This window comes from Amblyomma maculatum, unplaced genomic scaffold (assembly GCF_055883805.1).
Source record: "Amblyomma maculatum isolate TAMU_Amacu unplaced genomic scaffold, ASM5588380v1 scaffold_36, whole genome shotgun sequence".
NCBI lineage: Eukaryota > Metazoa > Arthropoda > Arachnida > Ixodida > Ixodidae > Amblyomma > Amblyomma maculatum.
In genome coordinates, this window is record NW_028146761.1 from 540114 (window position 1) to 559774 (window position 19661).

A 19661-nucleotide genomic window follows, 5' to 3' on the forward strand; every position below is an offset into this window, starting at 1 on the left:
ATTTTTGTTTTGGTGATGACAATAACATCATGTGAATCATGTGATTGATAGCTGTAGTGATCGGGTGCCGCGAATATATGGCATTAGTTGCTTCCGCCTTAGTAATTTCTATCATTTCCAAGGCAACTTGTCCAGCCAGAAGTAGCAGCGATTGTCACGCTGTAAGAAGGTAGGCTACACGAAAAGATAATCATCACAGGCTTCCGTAAGACGTGATGTTGGACTAGTCGGTTTATGGTTATAACAAAACAGAACTGCGCAAAAGGAAACGGGACAAGAAGACACGAATACACACACACACAAAGCGCAGTGTGTTCTAATGCTAAAACAAAAGCTGAAACAGAAGTTATCGAGGCTTGTTTCATCTCAAAAATGGGCTATAAGTACGTTAGCGCACCTTCCTTAGCTCTTTCAAGGCAAGAGATTAACTTCTTCGATGGTCACATCCGAGCTTTCCATGGGTCGTGACCACACGTGGTCTTGTTGACTCTGTCATTGCCGTGCGCACGTTGCTTTTTCTTGTCTCTTCGTTTTTTTTGTTTTTTTTTGTGATAACCTGTATAAGCATTCTGCTTTCGCTAAATAAAGTCAGTTGAAAGTACTGCGCTTTGTGTGTGTGTATTTGTGCCTTCTTGTCCCGTTTCCTTCGCGCCGTTCTGTTTTGTTATAATCACAGGCTTGAAATATTTTGTTACAAGAAACGCAGATATATTTATTTAAATTGTATTCTTCAACTGGGTGAAAGGCGTGTCAGCGAAAAATATATTCGTCGCGCTCATGTAAGCAAAAAAAATGAGGGACAGTTGTTAGAGGTGTTACGGCATATACGATGCTGCGTAGGACCCGGCATCGTAAACTGCATACGAATGTCTTGCTTTCGTCAGGTGCTGCCACTCTCCCAAGCAACATGTTATATCTGATTCAACTCTTATACAGGACATAGCTCAATTGTTTGTTTTGTCAGCTTTATTTGCCTTCAGTACTGTTATGTGGTCTGCATCCATACAGGACCTAGAACCTTCTGCAAGCCAGAATAGAAACGTGATAAGAAATACGGGTGCTACGTTCTGTTTTTTCTTCTCATTCCATGCTCATGTATCACGCCCTGGGGTTTTTGAAGCTTTTTGTCCGGGTGGCAAAAAAATAGAAAATAAGGTAAATAGGGAACACTTCCGCACTTGCAACCTGGAGCGCACACTTGTCCTGGCCTTATTCCTTGTGGACACTGGAAAGAAGAAGCAGCAGAGTAAAAGTACGACCAAAGAGAACTGAAAGCGACCAAGTATGTTTAATTTCTGTACCTTTAATGTATGTCTGATATGCACACCGAATATTTATTTCTAATGTTGCAGTCATCATGTCGCTATCGGCATTCCCATCCATGGTGACGAAAGGGCGTCAGGGATAAGAGACAAGGATTGAAGCAGTGCAATAAGCAAAAGTGTATTGAATATCTACTGTATATTTATTTCGAAGCACAATATTATGTCCTAACAAACAGGGCACCATATTGAAAACAAGAATGCGTAGTCACTGCCATTCAGAGAATACACACATATGTGAGTAAAGCTTGCGTTTTTGACTGATGGAGGTAAGAAGTAGCAGTGGACACGGCGGTGTAGGGGCGCAGAGAATGGTCGTGTCAATAACATTTATGCAGTAACTGACGGTTAAGTTGAAAGGGTCAAAAAAAGGGTGAAATCTAAACTCGACACGTTGCGAGTTTTAGAGGACCATTAAGCGGAACACTCAAAACATAATGGAATCTGAAGTTAAAGGGCGCAAAGAGGCTATCTCTTAAAATGAAATTCTTGTAGGTTTACCAGTCCTAACATTAGCAAGAAGGCTTAGACTTAGATAATGAAGGCATTTATTAGAAATGCAAAAAAATTGAGCTAAGTGACTGATCACAAATCATCCCCAGCTGTAATAGGGAGGAGGAGGATGAGGAGGAAAGGCAGGGAACTTAACCAGTAAAAGAAATCTAGTTTTTTCAGTGCGAGAAATTTACAACGTAGTAGTAGAGTGAGTCACGGCAAGCGGATGATAACTGTGTCCATGATTATGGGGTTTAACTTTCCAAATTGACTCAGGCTACGAGAGAATTCAGACCACCGTGGTTTTGAAGCGATAGCATCACAATGCGAGGTAAAGCCAAGATGAGCATGTGGCTCTGATCACCTTCAAACAGCTTCGAGGTCATGTTGGTACTTAAGCCACAATCACTTTGCGTAGCTATCTTCCCACCAAATTTCACGCTTGAAGTCAGCGTAAAGATCGAAAGTCAACTGACTTGGGAAGTAGCTTAAAGGAAAGTACAAACGGCTTTCTGTGCATAAACTTCAGTGGTTAGAGCGAATGTGCTTTATTATCCATGTGTGTTAATGTGCTGTGAATTCGGTCAATGAAAAATACGAAATCGCTTGTTAAAACGCGGCGCAGGTACGCCCTAATCGCAGTCGGGAGGAGCGGGGCAGACGCCGAAACTGGAGGGTGGGCGGATGTGACATAAATGTGGAAATGCTGGCCGGCAAGACCGACCACCTGATTTGCACTCTTGCTCAGCTACATCCCGCTATTCGGGGATCAAGAAATTAGTATAGGTTGCTGCTGATGGCGTTTGTTTTCTCCAGTTCCGTAGTTCTTTGCTAAGGATTCCGCGTGTTCAAATGTTCCACGAGGTCGACCAGCGCACACGCAGCTATCGCAGAATATCGCGCCCCGCATTTCAACGCCTTCTGGGCAGTGCTCCTCTCTTGATTCGTTATAAAATAAACGTCCTTTGATGTAGGAAAAGTATTTTCAGTATGTCAATAAAATAATAAACATTCTGGGTGAGGCGTGACGAGGATAGTGGCTCAGCACGGCTTTGGGTTGTGCGCAAATCGCTGGTCTAAGCGGCACTGTGTTTCATTATTTCCGAGAGAATATACATTGAGCAAAATAGGTGTGTGAAATCTAAAGCAAAAAAAAACTTTAATTCCTTTCAGATCAGCTGTGCTGTGCAGTGACAATTTTCGTATCGATGACGACCAGCTCATTGTGGCAGTAATTGCAGCCACTCGGGATTTCAATCAAATCAGCGCCACTGAAGTTCGGTACCTATATGTCATTGTTCTTGCATCTAATTTGCTTAATGGCCTTGTTGAACAGCCAGCTCTACCGTCTTCACGTTTATCTAAGTTGCTGATCATAAAACACAAGTCGCGCTCACTTTTGTTACACAGCTTGCCGCCGTTCTCGGCTGCCGCAAAAAATTGCCAATTAAGTATAGTGGACGAAATGCATCATATGGTAATTGGCTGAACGATGCTGTATTTACAATAGGAATTTATTACGCAGTGTTTGTAATGCCGTACTGCTCTCGCGGCCACGCCGCAATCAAACAGCGTCTGAAGGCAGCAATGCATGCCTCCATATCCTGCGCTTGCCGCATCTCTCGAAGGCCATACGTGCATCTCTTGCGCTAGCGTCAGATATTTGTGCTAGATTTATTGTTCGCTTAAATAATAACCACGTTCGCTTCAATAAAAACCTCATTGAGGATTGTTGACCCGTATCGGGTTGCTGGTAAGAGCAAAACAGCAATTCAAGCAAGTTTCACATCAAAACTGTGTAGCAGCAGCAGCTCGTGAGCCGGGGCTCATCCGATCTTCTTGTATACATTATCTCCTCTCCTAAATATTGTGGTGAACATGAAAGGCGCCACAGCTATGGCTCTAGCAGGTGGCTCTAGCAGGTGGTATATAGCTGGCAGCTGTTACGGTTCGCAGCAGTTGCCAACTCGTTCCCTTCCTTTCATATGGGAGGGCGATATCACAACTCGCCTGCCGGGACCCTTGCATTCATACTAAACCTAGGCCACGTAGCCAAATTCATACGGCATAGTTGAATGCGGAGTTCCGTACTGGCAGCCTGCAGTACCGCATCAAGGCCTTAAATGAATAGCGAAATGCCCAAACTTTTGGCACTCATGTTCTCAGTGGTGCAGGCACATTTGACTAAGAATACTGCCCTACTTTCGAGAAGAAAGCGAAAGAGTTCAATTGTCAAGGAAGGAAATGAAATGCTATAACATATGGCTGTGAGGAGAAAGAGGCAATTAAGGAATGATGACCGAAGCATAGATATCAAGCGCGCTATCTCGTGAAGTGCATTTGCCTTGTACGCAGCAGCTGGTAATGGTAGGTCACAAAGCATTTTCGGCTACGTCCGAGGTTGAGAAGAGGAGAAGCGAGAGCTGGGTCAACTGAGCGAACCGGCTACGTGGAGGAAAATATTGCACTTGCCCTTTTCGTGAAGAATATATATGAACAGCACAGACTTACTGCTCCATGGTTTTAAACGGCGGGGTTATAATGACTGAAAAGCTACTGAGAATTTCAACAGGATTTGCTAAAGGTTTGCCTTGTGTGCCCCACATCATATGATCCGTCCATCCATGCCGTTGTGAGCACCCCGTGCAAGCGGGTATAATACCAGACCGTGCATGCTATTACTCAGCTAGGAATTTTGGGATAAGCCTGGTGACGAGATATTTCTTGAAACAAATATGAATAAGCACACCAAGATTTTATCCGGTCTTGTTCTACCAGCGCGGCCTAGTAGGCTGGCCAGATGTGGAAAGCGTAATCATTTCTGTGCGTTAATCACAAACATTTTACCCACGAGAATACTTGCTTTGTCTAAAGCAAAGAATGTGAGTGCTTTTGTTTCGAGATTGATGTAGCTAGAAAGGCACGTTAGTATTTTGTCCTAATGAAAATATCTGGACAATAGTGCCGAAGAATAGAATAAAATATCGACCGAGTTCACGAATTGCGCCCCGCAAGGCTCATTTTTACTCTCGCGTTCACTTTTCAGTTTCAACACCCTATTTAACACGACGCTTTGTCTTCTCACGAATTCGCAGTCAGTTTAGAATGTAGGATATTGATTTTCTCTTTCGTGCGCATGCTCGGCGTAGACGTGTTCGTTTGCGCTGCATCGTTGGGCGAATGTTCCGTGCATGGGACGGAGAAAATGGTTGGACACCGCAAAAGATTCAAGCAATGTGAAACACGCATTACGTTTATAAGGTCCTTATTTACCGGATGTTTACGCATTAGAAATCCAGCTATAGCTAATGACTATCCAGACAAGGCACTGTAGTGTTGAGACACGTATCTTCTGTGGGAAAAATTGGAATCTTCATGTCCTGGTCTACTCGAAATTAAATAGCAGTGGAACGCAAGATATGCAGCATAGATCTTCGCTGCTATTCCTTGCCGCACGGCAAATTATTAACCGCTAACAGGCTTTTTTTTTTTACGTCTATGCAACAGGTATTAGTACCATCTTTAGAAAGCCCACTTTCAACTTTCTGGTGTCTCGGTTGTTCGGTGCGCCAAAGGCGGGCTTGTAGGTTGGTTTCCAGCGCCACCAAATCAAAGTAATATGGCTGACTGTATGCCCAGACTCTATCTGACGCACCCGGATTCTCACCGCAAATTGCAAGGAGTCCGTTAGAAGTAGCTGCTCGTGTAGGCGCCTTCGCATTTTTTCGCAAGAAACATACAAAACAGTTATCCACAGAACATTTCATAACACATTATATGTTTCATTCGAATTCGTTTCCGTCGTCCATATCTTCTAGATGTATCATACTATTTAAGCGTTTTTTTACCTTTACCTCAGGTATCTTACACCTGGTGCTGCTTGGATGTGCAGGGCTACCTTTAACACTTAAGAAAAATTATTATCGACAGTTACACGACTGCTTTTTTTTTTTTTTGCCATAGCAGAGTCCCTGGTATCATTCGGAAGAATAAAAGCGAGCCATCCTAAGTATATTGCTGCTTAATTGATAAGCAGGTTAATTGATAAGTTAGGTTCTTATATTCATAAATAGGTTACCCTTATTCACCTCCCCGATGCAAGAGCCGTAAATGATTTACTTTCGCCGCCGCTGCAGTGACGATAATTTAGTGCCAACACAATTTTATACCAACAATTTGTATCAGAAGGAATGCCAGGGAGTTGGTGGACAATAGAATCGATCCCGCCGCTTGAAGGTATACACCAATGTTAGCAAATTCTTTCTCGGTACACATCTGAACAATGATTTCACAAGAAATGTCATTAAGAATCCTTGCGTCGACAGGCGCTCAAGCATATTATAGCATGGATTTATATCTCAGGAATCTTAATACAACGTGAGAGCAAACATATTAAACCATGTATAAAAATAAAATGAAAAGTACTATAATTTTTGAAGCTTCTGAATCCCGCACTAGGATTTTAAACCAAAATCACCGAGCTCGCAAGTCGTTTTATTTTAATAAACCGAACTTTAAAAATTTAATGGTACTAGTCATAAGTAGGCCTGGAAGTACCATGACTAAAGTTATTTTTGCAATATTTGGAAACCGTATTACTATTTGCTTTGTGTACGTTCGCTAGAGTATCTAGTTTAATTTATACAATATTATTTTAAATGGTCTGCCACAAAATGATAGTAAACAAGCCGTTGGTTTCTGACCTGACAATCAAGACGGAAGTTTCTAGAAAAATAATTTGAAAGAACACTGAACAAGGTTTGAGGGGCAGCCTCCCCGCAAGCCGAGCCATCGTGTCGATAAGGGGACAAGTTCGCTTGCTTAAACAATGGCTGGGCTTGCTAACTAAGGCTTCTTTTCAACCTTTTTCCAGGGTTCTTTAATGGTCTGCAGCTATCGTTCGTCTCTAATCATACCATAAAAAGAATCGTTATCAGTAGTAATGAAGGAATTTAATTAGTCTCGTAAAATCAATGAGGCGAAAAATGGTGAACTCTAAATCTTTTTTTTTTAGTAAACACTGCTATATGGTGCGTATTTACGTAACATGTTTTTGTGAAAGCTATGCACGCCAGTCACAAAGATGTTTTCTGAAATGGAAAGGAAGTAGATATCAGCATTCTTCTTTGCATAAATATACCACCAACTCTGTTCGGGCACAGGATCGTCCTGAACAGAGTACGGAGCATATAGGAGCCCCGGGTGATAATTGAAAGGAACCAGTTACACTGCAATAGGTTTTCGGTAAATTGGAGAAGCGGATATAATATTGCATGAGCAGCATTCAAGCTGAATCATTGCTACGTGCATAAAGCTCGCGCCTCAAGATGAATGTAACCTGTAGAATACACTGCCTTCAAATCGCGAACCTTTCTCTTCTATAACTACGTGATGGTCTACGTTTTCTGATGTTTCTTCGATAGAAATAACAGATCGTGACTTATGAATGTAACCTGTAGAATACACTGCCTTCAAATCGCGAACCTTTCTCTTCTATAACTACGTGATGGTCTACGTTTTCTGATGTTTCTTCGATAGAAATAACAGATCGTGACTTGTGACAGAACTTTGAGAAGCCTGGGCTACTTTAATATAAAATGCCTATTAGAGAATCGAAGTGGCCAATATTCAGTTTTTTTTTTACTCGGAGAAAACGTTTAAGCAATAAAAGAACAGGCACACCTACCCAAGTAGGGCATTGAGTCGGAGGGTCAATCGGGTTGACCATTGGAGGTTGTTCTGGGCTAATTGCGTTGGTATTTAGAGGTTGTCTAGAGCGGACTGAGTTGACATTTAGAGGTTGGTTAGGTTGGACCGGGTTCCTGTCTAGAGGGGTAGTAGGGCTAATTGGCCTGGCGTTTGTAGGTGGTCTAGGGTGCACTGGGTTGACATTTCCAGGTTGGTTAGGCAGGCTTGCTGAAACTTTCGGAGGTTGTTCCGGAGGCGGTCGGTTCTTCTTTGGGTGTTGACAGCTGAAATAAACAATCGTATTCCCAATTTCAGGAACAAACGTGAACCAAATAAATACAAAACTCATGGATATTCATTATTTGTAATTTTCAGTTAGTAATTGAAAATTTCCAAATATCTAAGAGCAAACTTTAGGTGCAGGCTTGCGGCTGCTAAGAAACGCGTTGAATATTTTGGTCTACATTTCTGTCATATGAATGTAAGCGTTGGACAGGAAACCTACAACGCCTGACATTAGAAAGGGGCGAGTGCTCTCTCGACCAAGTGATGGCAAGCGAAACAATACTGAAAAACCTCCCCAGATTCAAATTAGAGTTCAGGGCACGAAGCTCGCCACCAGTGATGAAAAGTATAAAACTGCTCATTTAACACGAAAATCAGCGACCAAATTTTCATTTTCGACATCTTGCCGCCAAATAGTTTTCGTTTTGAGATTATAGGCTCTATACAATTGCTTATTGCGTTAAGATATAGCTAAATCGCCCGTAAACATCGTTTATTTGTGAGACAAAAAGTACGCGGAAATCACAACTACGTGTATGAGGTGTACTGATAAACGAAATTGGCTAGCATTGCGACAGCCCCTCTTCACTAATTTCCCAATAAATTCCCCATGCAGCACCTATCGCATAAAGCTTTTCCTATACCTTCACAGGCGGCATAGTAGAGGATTGATTTTGAGTCACGATGATTTTTAATTAAACTAAGGGTAACCAAACGCTTGGAAACAAACCAATAACGGTGAGTACTGTCTGGATAAAAAGTACCTTCCTTGAAAAGTTTCCTAAAAATGTAACAATCCATATTTCATTTTCTTTCCGTGTCCTGTCCGCATGCAAATGCACGCATTACTAGCACGGACACGTCAATCTACTTCTGCCAATAGACAAAAAAAATATTCCTCCCATTTATTTTGCAGACACACGGGTTTAGAACGTTTATTATTTATAGATGTATTGTAATTAAAAATTATTAAAAAGTATAATTTAGAACGCTCAATAAATTACAAGTGTATGATGGACGCCATTTTAGCGAACTATATTTTCCTGTCGGGATGCCTCTTTTCGTTCGAGCGCACGCCACGCGCCACACATGCGAATCGAAGTTTCAGACTTCTTACGACGCTTTTCATGTTGAGCTTCAGCATGGTTTCCGGTAAGACAACAACACTCGAGTCTCTATGAAATATTTTTCTCATCTTTTTAATTTGTCTTTCTGCAAAGATAAAATACTTTTGAAAACCTTCTGTGTTGCAGCAAGGCAATCGACACTGTTATACACGATCTGATGTTGAATGGGCTATTTTTGCAAGGATATCGGGATGTTTTCTGATCGTTGTTTAAAAATGTTCTGCAATATCGGCGTTAGGTACTTTAATATGGGCATAACCACGGCGCTTTCTGTGTGAACGAACAGAGTGCCACATAGTTTCGCACTCCTTTTTTTAATTTCTATTTATTTTTTACGGTAAGGCTTCCACAGTTTCATACCTGCTTGTCTTTGTTAATACTACGAAAACATATTGAATCTGACGTGAAAAATTTAAAATATTATTTGAGCTTCACATTTGTAGCTTTCTACTACAACTGCTATGGGCCTGTTCTGAAATGCGCTAATATAAATATATGTAGGTGAACTATTATGCTTCCGTATTCTCTTGAGGAAACCAACTCTTCGTTTTTCCCTGGATAGTAGTTTCTCTGGTTGCTCATCTTGCTCTTATACACCGCTACAATATTCACCTCTAGTAGAGCTTGAATCTTTGCAGTGACCTATTATGAAAGTGATAATATGCCATGTTTCTCAAAGCCTTCGCGCCCTATCATCACTAGTGCACGTGAACTTTAAGGTGCTACTTGCCTTTTAAATATTGAAAATGATAACACACTCTAGTCGACAGTTGACTGCTATATGGAATATAAATTTATGCGCACTGTGCTGTTCCCTTGCGCAACAGATAAAGCTGAATACCGCACTCCTATCAAAACAACGTATCTGATGATTAATGCCGAAGTGCTGCTGTATATCATTTCAAAGTTTTCTCGATGTTGAACTTGATAGGTACTTAGTGTTAACGGTTGGTTTGTAATCATTTTGATGCTATTAATTCTTAGTTCTGCAAGTTCTATCTCATTGTTGACACCCAACGACCATTTTCGAGACCGCGACGCCCCACAAGGTGTGGCTATAAATTATGCGCTCATGACGTCCCCACTTCATTCTATACTTGACCGCTTAGCGGAGTGCGTAAGTATAGACGAGCTACTAAATTGTATTCGTTTACGAAAAACTAATTTTTGTTTCTATATTCAGGGACCCTTTTCTGTGCATGTACAATTCCCGATGTGCAAAGCCAACCTGATTGATCTGTGCTTTTAGTATTGCAATATTTTTAGTAGCTCACGTAGCTCTGTTTCTCTGCTTGATCAATATAATCAATGACCTCCTAAGTGTTATGTGTATTTCGGTGCATTTTGATTTGTTGCTTCCAGGCGCTGTCTTTTAGCCTAAGAAAGGCTTGGAACAACTGAATATCCATCCGGCTTTCATTATTGTGAAAAAACTGTTATGAGTATTGCTAGAAGCTAACATTGAAAACACAATTATGCTTTCCCACTAAGAGCAAATGAAACAAAAATCTACATGTATGAAATATTTCATGGTAGGACTCAATGATCAGCCTCGCGTGACCTTCTGCATTTGTCTTGAAATCTAATTATTTCACTTTCGTAGCCCTTGGCTTGTAGCATCATAGCTTGTCGGGAAGTCAGTGGCACGCGAAAAAAGTTCGTATTTGTATATATGTTTTAAATTCTAGGGCTTCCCTATATCTTGAAATTCTTTGTTCTCTTACCTGTGTTGTTCCTTCACTTCGGCAGAGGGAGATGGGGAGGAAAAAGGCAAAGGGTTCTGGTCATAGTGTACAGAAAGAAATTAAGACGGAGGGGTGGTAGTGGGATAATGTAACAGGTGAGGGAAGAGTGTGGGGCCTGCCTGCGGCATACTGTTGCGTGTGTATCTTCAGGAAGGCGCAAGAGACTTCTGATGCGCGTGCAAGAAGAGAGTGAGAGGTTTGGGCTTAAACTGAATATTAAAAAGACAAATATTATGGCGTCTTGCCCTATCAAGTCCTAGAGCATCAATGGACAGGAAGTAGAAGCTAAGACAGATTTTCTTTTCTTGGGCTCCAAGATTAACTCGGAAGGAGACTGTAGCCATGAAATTAAGAGACGCCTGCTTCTGGGAAAGAGAGCCATAGCTAGTCTTGACCACCCAGTTAAAGAGCAGAGACATTAGTCTGCCAACCAAGATCCGTATAACTCGTGTTATGGTCTTTCCAGTTGTGATGTATGGATGCGAGAGTTGGACTGTGAAGAAGGCTGACCGCTGAAGAACTGACCCGTTTGAATTGTGGTGCTGGCGGAGACTCTTGAGAGTTCCTTGGACTGCCAGAAGATCAAATCAGTCGATATTGTCGACCCTGCCTGCTCATTGGAAGGTCAAATTCTAAAGTTAAAGCTCAGTTACTTTGGTCATCTGATGAGAAGAGAAGAGTCGCTGGAGAAAGATTTGATGTTGAAAAAGATTGCGGTTCACCGCAGAAGGGGTAGGCAGCGAACGCAATGGTTAGATGGCATCCTCAAGCCGTTGCAGATGAAGGTATGTGATGTTAGGAAGATAGTGAGAGACAGGAAAGCGTGGCGTGATATGGTCCATAGGATCACTAAGAGTCGGACACGACTGAACGACTGAACTGAACTGAACTGGGGGCTAGAGTTGGCCCAAGTCTTTGTAGGTATGTGTTACGTCACTGAAGGAGTTCATGAGCTCTTTCATTAATCCTGGATTGGAGGCCTCCTGAACCCGGTTTAAAAAGCCTCGGGCCAAAAGGTTCGCAGCCTCTTTGTGGAATTTCCGAAGTGAGGCGGGGCGGATGTGCATCCGGTGGTCCCAGTATGCTAAAAGCAGTTAATGGGACTCCACATCGTGCAAAATTTAAAATCACAGTTTTTGAAAGCGTTAAACTGTTCTGGGCTTACGTGCGGTTTATGGCTAATGCAACGACGGCTTTCTGTGCAGCTTCTGAGGAGGCGTCTAGGGGAGGTTCAGTTTGATGAGGGGAGTGAACAGAAATTCATCACGGCTGCGATGGTGCGGCTGGATTGCTTTTCAAAAACTTTTGTGGTGCTTGGGATGTATATATCCTTAAAAATTTCGCGATGTTCATAGTGGTCACCTCGAAAATACTTTGCATGTGACAGCCATCAAAATAATCTTCCGTCATTTCCATATCCTTCATGTGTTTTTCGTTCGACGTCATCCTGCCGTAACTTGATTCTAGGCGGATGCTTTCCTACTCTGCATTGCATTTGGAGCTTTGTTTTCTTCATCCTGCATTACTGGAGCAACTCTGACTGCTCTGCTCTACTTTCGCTATCATTTATGCTTTGAGTATTTCGGCAACCATATAAATTATTGCTGAGTTTATGACATATTTGCATATGTATACTTATTTGAAATGGTTTTACCTGCTTTCTCTGCTTTGAGCATAATTCTAATTTTTGCCCATGCTGAGGTTTCCACACCGTTCTCTAGGTTGTCACCGCTCCTTACAGGAAACTCCACTCTCCACATATATATTTCCTCACATATTATAATTTAATCTTTTCAATTCGCTTTGAAAGTGCTGCCAATTTCATTCTGCCAATTGGGTTGCAGTTTCTTAATGCGAACTTGCACATCCTCACAGGGTTTGGTGTTACTTTTTTAATTATACAGCCGGCTAGATATATTTTCACTGAGCAAAATTATTTCTAATAATATCGGTAATTGAGTCGAAAACAAGGTTTTATTTATCGACCATACCATAAAACATGTTCTGCAGCGTGGTCCTTACTTCCTCAATATTCACTCGTATCGCGAAATCAATGTCTGGTGTTATTTTTCCTTGTTTTTGTTTTCATCGCTGCTTCTTAAAGCAGGTCAAATACGCGACATCATGATCTTATGGTTCCTGTAACGCAGGTCTTCGAAGACGTCCACATCGGGACAGAAGCCAGATTAAGATCGCCATATGAAATTGATTTCGCTTTTAGTATCCCCATTTCAGCATTCCAATGTCCAGATTCGTTTCTTGCGTTTGCTTGAGAATCAATTCATGAGTGCTGATAATGATGCATATAAGGCCTTAATGCTAGACGATAAGGTACGTAGTTCATAATTCTACTCGGCTGTATATGGAGTATTATATGTTCGCAACGGTCAAAGAAAATCTTACAAATAAGCATTGAGTATCCCTGTGGTACATCTATTTGTAGCATTAGGGAAAATGGTCATATCGGCTCACAAATATTTCACGTGCCAAAATTTCCACAACTGAATATTCAAGCGCTTTTCTAGTACGCAAAAGGCCTGCTTAAATGTTGAACAATATACGCTGCTGCGATTGAAAATTAAATCAACTGAGTAAATGTAGATATTGACTGGAAGTTATTAGCTTCGATTGCTCGCGGCTTCGAGGCATGTCGCATAAAAATTACAATAATAGGCGGAGAAAATGCTGTAGTGAAAAAATTTCCGACGATTATGTTACTTCCTACTACGAAATTTGAGCGCAGCTGTTCAGCTGCTTCATCTTTTAGATAGATTGAGGCAAAGATTTCGAGCAAGACACGTATGTACAATTACTGGCAACTTTTTGTTTTTCATTTTTCACACGTATTCTTAAGAAACGCTCAACTAACATTTCTTGCCTGTCACGAAAGAAGCTTTGTGGGCGGTGAAATGAAGAGAGCAATTAAGCTATCGATTGGTTGCAGAAGGCAACGCGTGGGCCCATAGGAACGTTGCGCGACGAACAGATAGCAGTGACTGACTGATGCCGCTGACGCCGCTAGCGAATTAAGAGAACGGGACTCTGCGTTTCTTCTTGGGATGCATGCACCGTGATCCACTGATAGCGAGCCGGTGTTTCGGCAAACGGAGAGAACCCTCGCGGGTTCTCTAAGCAGCGGGGAACAGGGGAGCGGAGCGCGCGCAGCAATCAGATAACGCCCGGTCTGCGCCACGCAGGAAGACGGGGCTGAGCAGGGGGGCTGAAAAGAACCAGAGCTGGTTACAAGGCCGATGCAGACGGCGACGCCGACGCGAAACCAGGAACTGGGACAAAGGGCTGCGCTCTAAAATTGATTACTCTACTGCGGGGACTTTAGCATTCAGTTCAGTTCAGTCGTTCAGTCGTGTCCGACTCTTCGTGACCCTATGGACCATGTCACGCCACGCTTTCCCGTCTCTCAATATATCCCTAAAATCACATAACTTCATCTGCAGCGCCTCGAAGATGCCATCTAACCATCGCGTTCGTTGCCTACCCCTTCTCCGGCGACCCTCAACCTTTCCCAACATCAAATCTTTCTCCGGCGACTCCTCTCTTCTCATCAGATGACCAAAGTAGCTGAACTTTCACTTCAGAATTTGACCCTCCAGTGAGAAGTCAGTGTTCATGGTCGACAATATCGACTGATTTGATCTTCTGGCAGTCCAAGGGACAAATTGAATAAATAACCCACGTTGCAAGGAAGTTTTCGCTTCAGAATGTGACCCTCCAGTGAGAAGTCAGTGTTCATGATCGACAATATCGACTGATTTGATCTTCTTGCAGTCCAAGGGACAAATTGAATAAATAACCCACGTTGCAAGGAAGTAGCCCATGTCAACCTGATATGAATGATGAAGCCCTGTCGTGCCAAATAAGGACAGGTTCAATGGAATGGGGAAAGCGTGACAGCAAACATATCCCCTTAACCTCTTCCTAATCTCAGCTGCCTGATTTGTGAGCTTCAACTCCTGAATATGGGTTCCGAGGTTTCCTTCAATGGCAATTTTGTTTTTGGTATCCTCGTTTTTAAGCGTGACTCATGCTTCAGCGTTTTAGCTATGACATTTGTTGTATTTATGAGTTGAGAATAATTGGTGACTTAGCCTTTTATAGCACTGAAAAAATGTAAACAGCAAAACTCAGCCTTTAATAGCATTTGTTGACAGCTTTATGGCGTCCCACCTGAGCCTTCCGTTAATTGCTAATTTCGCATTAAATGATTCTGTAGTCTATTATATATTGTCTTCATCATCTGACACAATTGCCAGCACAGATGCCGTCATAATGTACCACATTGTGTTAAAGACACCCCGTATTCATCAAATATTAAATAATATAGCCAAAGGATTGTAAATGCACAGCATAAATGCAGTGCGTCGGACTCAAGGGTTCCGACCCTAGTTCAATCCCACCATGTCATGACCGCCTTGTTCAGTGATTAGGCGGCTCAAATTCTGAACACATGGACGCTATATAAAACCACTTTCGTGACAGCCACTTTTCATTGAAGGCGCCAACCTACTATGCAATGATTGCGGACGTTTCAAACCCGCAGGTAACAAAAATATCTGGCGTCCGCCAGTAAGGAAGCCCTTCATAGCCTAGGCCACTGTGAAAAGTGGGGGTGTGGAATTCAAACAAAACCAAAACATTCTCCGTGCAAGAAGCACGACAACCAGAATAAATGATTTTGCACCAAACCACTATAAGCCGACTACATGGCATAATGGGTCGCGCGCCTGGCTGAAACGAAATCCTGTTCAAACGCCGACTGATATGCGCGGACTCTTCACGTTTTAATACGTTTAAAACGTTTTAAACTGAATTCTTTTGAGACAAGAGCTAACCTTCATTTCGCAACCGAATACCTGTTTCAACTATACTTTTGAGAAATTCACGATTTACGTAAACTTCTTGATAGAGATCAGCCGTGATCTGCAATTTTTACATTACGCAATCGTGACGCAGGTTCTACGGCACCGCGCCGGCGGAAAAAGGTTTTTTCGTCTCAACGCCGATGCTGCCGCTTTCGCTTATTGGTAGATTAAAAACAAAAACTTTGAAATTGCAGTATCAAATATGAAAGCAGTGCTTAGGCTCGAGCGGTACCACGAACGCACGTCATTGAAAGCGAAAACAAATATCTGTCGTGCAACAAAATACCGTGGAATGTGAACCTTACTTTGCGGCCAGAAGTGAAGCCCAAATGACAGATAGCAAAAGCATAGCGCATGTGATTTTAGGTGCTCCCATCTTGTCCTATTGCAGATACTTGTATAACATAATTGCTGAATAGCCGCGTCAACGGTTATATATATTCCGACAAGGACAATCTATTCTGATTGCTAAAAAAAGAGAAAAGAAATTCGAAGTAAAATATTTTATAAGTTTAGTTTTCTAACTTTGATGTAAGCTAAAATTCAGAAAATTATAGTCTGTTCCATTGTTATATTTACATACACGTAAGGTATTTTATCTTCACTGTATTCCAAGAAATCAGCTGTGTAACCGTTTAATAAACGCCTTATTAATAAGCAGCACTATAATGATGATGTTTCTGATGTTTATAATGGAGGAGCTTACTTGATATTTTGTAAAATTTTGCATTTCATTTCTTTACAGTGCTGAGACTGAAACTTTTGTGGCAGTAACGTTTTAATATTTATTACTGCTGTGTCGATTATGACGTCCCATCCTATTTCGGCCATTGCTACACAGAGGTCAGATTCCGGCTCTTGTATTCATAATGCTGTATCATTCCAAATAATATTATGCGATCGCGGCCTAAAAGTATCACAAAGCTTCGCTCTTCGTTGGGGTGGGCATTTACTTCGCAGGCTTTATGGTCTGATTTAGTTTGTGGTGTTAAACGTACCAAGTTGGCCCACGCTATGGTAAACGCCGTAGTGGAGGGCTCAGCCCAGTCGAAAAAAACTACAGAACTGTGTAAAAAATACGACAAAATATCCTGTAGTTCTGTCGTAACCATCAGATTTTTCTGTAGTTCTGTAGTACTTTTCTCTAGTTCTGTAGTTTTTCTGTAGTATATTTCTGTTGTCTGTAGTTCTGTAGCACATTTCTGTTGTAACTACAGGAATTTCTGATGTTACGACAGAATGTTCTGTTGTCACAACAGGTTCCCAGACAAAAACCGCACAGAAATTCTGTCGTAACATCAGAAAATTTTCTGTAGTTTTTTCCGACTGGGAGGAAATTTCGGCCACCTACGGAGAGCTCACAGCGCATGGGCGCCATGCTTTTCGCCACAATTCCAAAAGCGACTGCCCAACAGGGATGCGATGCCGCATCCTTGGGTGCAGCAGTAAAGCGCCCCAACTACAGCGTCACCGCAGCTCGACGCAGGCTCACATGATTGGTGGAGTGGTCGTCAGTACGCCTGGTGTGCCAAATCGAAAGGAACCAGAACGCGGCCAGGTTTGCTGAACCGCTATGAGCTGACAAACGGAGTATCAGTGAGAAATTTGCATAGCCTGGTGAATGTCACTGTCCAATGTGGCTGTTGAGGTGCGCTGCGCTACTTTCTCTGCGAAGGTGAGCCTGATTATCTCCACGTATCGGGCAGCCGTATCACTAGAATCAACCCTGTCTGGGTCTACCGCGGTAGTAGAGCCATACAAATGCACTGAGTTGGATCTAGGAGGTCAATTGTGATAAAAAATAAAAATACAAACTAATAACACCAATTTCAATCATAGACATTTACAGCAGACACATGAAAAAAAAAAGAGTTTTGTAGCCAAGTTCGAATATAAAAATCCAAAGCTGTTTATTTGTGTCCAGAGCTTATTGCGTTTCCACAGCCATCCTACATATCTGGTCATAGCGTTACGTCAATTAATTTTACGCTGCGCCGCGCGGTGTTGCACATGTGAAAGAGAAGGACGAAGTGGACGGTCGCGCATGGGAAATAAGAGGACGAAGGGGATGCGCATGGACTCATTCTGGAACAAGACTTACTTAGACTATGCCTGAGATTTTCTGTGTGCAGCTTTCATGCGTCCCCCGTATATATCGTAAATATTAAACCCGTTTCCCTGTAACAACTTGGCGAAGTGTGCGGGATAGTCCTGGAACCTACCGAACATCATCGAAGAAACAGACGCATGGCCGGCCTCACACCTGACCCCACAGCCATGGCAAGCCACGACCACGACGGAGAAGGTCACTCTTCCCGCTCAACTGGACCTGCTTCTAAATGAGGCCGGGACCATCAAGTACCGTTCAGCTCATGGCCGCATCGGCGGGAGCTCAGAACATTTTCTTGTCTGACCGTTGAGGATGTCGAAAACTGGCTGACGCATTACAAACGTGTCAGCAAATAAAGTTGCTGGGAATCGGCCATGCCACTAGCGAACGCGGTATTCTTTCTGGCCGGCACAGCGCTGTTATGGTTTGAGAACCATGAAGACAACCGTTCCACTTAGGATACGTTTGTGGAAGAGATAACCAACTGTTTTGGAGACTCCACATTCAAAAGACGCAAGGCTGAGCAAATCCTTTCCCATTGAGCACAGTTACCTGGAGAGACTTGCACGACATACATAGAGGAAGTCCTGAATCTGTGCCGCATTTTTTTAATAGACACATACTCGAAGAAGACAACGTTGGCCATCTCTTAAAGGATTCCTGGAAGATGTTTATAATTTCATTATCACAAAACAAACCCTAGGCGGCACTTCGGACGTTATCCAGTACTGCCGTAGATTTGACGCTTTAAAAATGCGACGTATTGTGCCCAAATTTGGACGCCTCTCCAACGTCCCAGTAGCTGCCAGCGTTGACTACAATTACACGACGATCTCGCCTCTCTGGTCCGCAGAGTTGTGAGTGGAGAGCTGGCCAAGCACCTGCAGTGCGCTGACGCGCAACCTGTGTACTCGGAATGCGCAGTTCAGCCAAAGCAGGCTGAACATCCAGCCTCGTGGGCGTGCCAACCAGAACTTCCGGGCTACTCGCACGGCAGTGAGTGCGCCTCTTCACATCTGACTAGCCACTTTTCTCCACATTCAAACGTGCGTCATGCAATCAGCTCCCATTGTCTCTAAACCACCATCGAAGTTTTCCTGATCCAGCTCCAATGCTTTTCGGGAGTCGCCCGTTTGTTACAACTGCGGTCACCGCGGGCACATCGCGCGGTTTTGACAGCTCCTTCGACAGCAGGCCTCACGTTCTTGCACCAGCTCTTGGCCAGGTTTCCGTGTCCACGACAACATTGAGTGGCGTCCACCTCTTTCACTACAGCCTCACCCAGGCGTATTTCGCAGTCTCTCCCGCTTCTCAAAGCAGCTTAACACCACCACCCCCGCGCTCAGTACGGTCCCCATCCCCACGTCAATGCTATCCTACGCCACCATCGGTATACTAGCAGGAGCGGCCGATGGAGGTGAGGTCACGAAACAGAATCTTCGCCAATTCCTCTGCCTACTGTGATGTTGAGGAACAAAGTGTATGTTACTGTAAATTGTGTAAATACATTAGCTTTATTAGATACTGGTGCTACAATTTCTGTAATGAGTCTCAGTTTTAAAAATCGCCATGGACCTACAATAATGTTCGCTTGGGACCAAAGTGTAAGCTTTTGTGGTATTGGGGGAGAACATTTGCGTCCGGTGGGTCCCTGCTGCGTGTCAGTGGTCATTGCTAGGGAAACGTCTCGAGTTGAATTTGTAGTTTCAGCAAGAGCCACACATGACATTATTCTCGGCATTGATTTTCTGCGCGATTGTGTAGCAACGGTCAATTCTGCAGCTGGCGAAATTTCTCAGTGCCAAAATATTCTGTCTGCTTTTGTAGAGGAGACACCTAGCTCTCCCACTGAACACAATGTCATCTTTCAGATGTCTACAATCAGTCTTGGCAAGATGTAGTACAATCAGTCTTGAAGGCACCTTAAGTGAAGCTTCGGACATCTTGTGAACGTTTGAGAATGTCTGGCCTAGATACCTATGAATGCCTTGCAAGGTATTTCCAGATAC

The 19661-nt window shown here is 42.9% G+C and overlaps 1 long non-coding RNA gene across 1 annotated transcript; it reads right to left on the reverse strand.

The window, feature by feature from the left end:
- Positions 1-965: 965 nt before the first annotated feature.
- Positions 966-15984, reverse strand: LOC146170840 (uncharacterized). The gene is made up of 3 exons (XR_014703098.1): positions 15848-15984; positions 7504-7789; positions 966-1225 (listed from the first exon to the last, which is right to left on the reverse strand). It is a non-coding gene; the product is annotated as an uncharacterized LOC146170840 (long non-coding RNA).
- Between the last annotated feature and the right edge of the window lie 3677 nt (positions 15985-19661).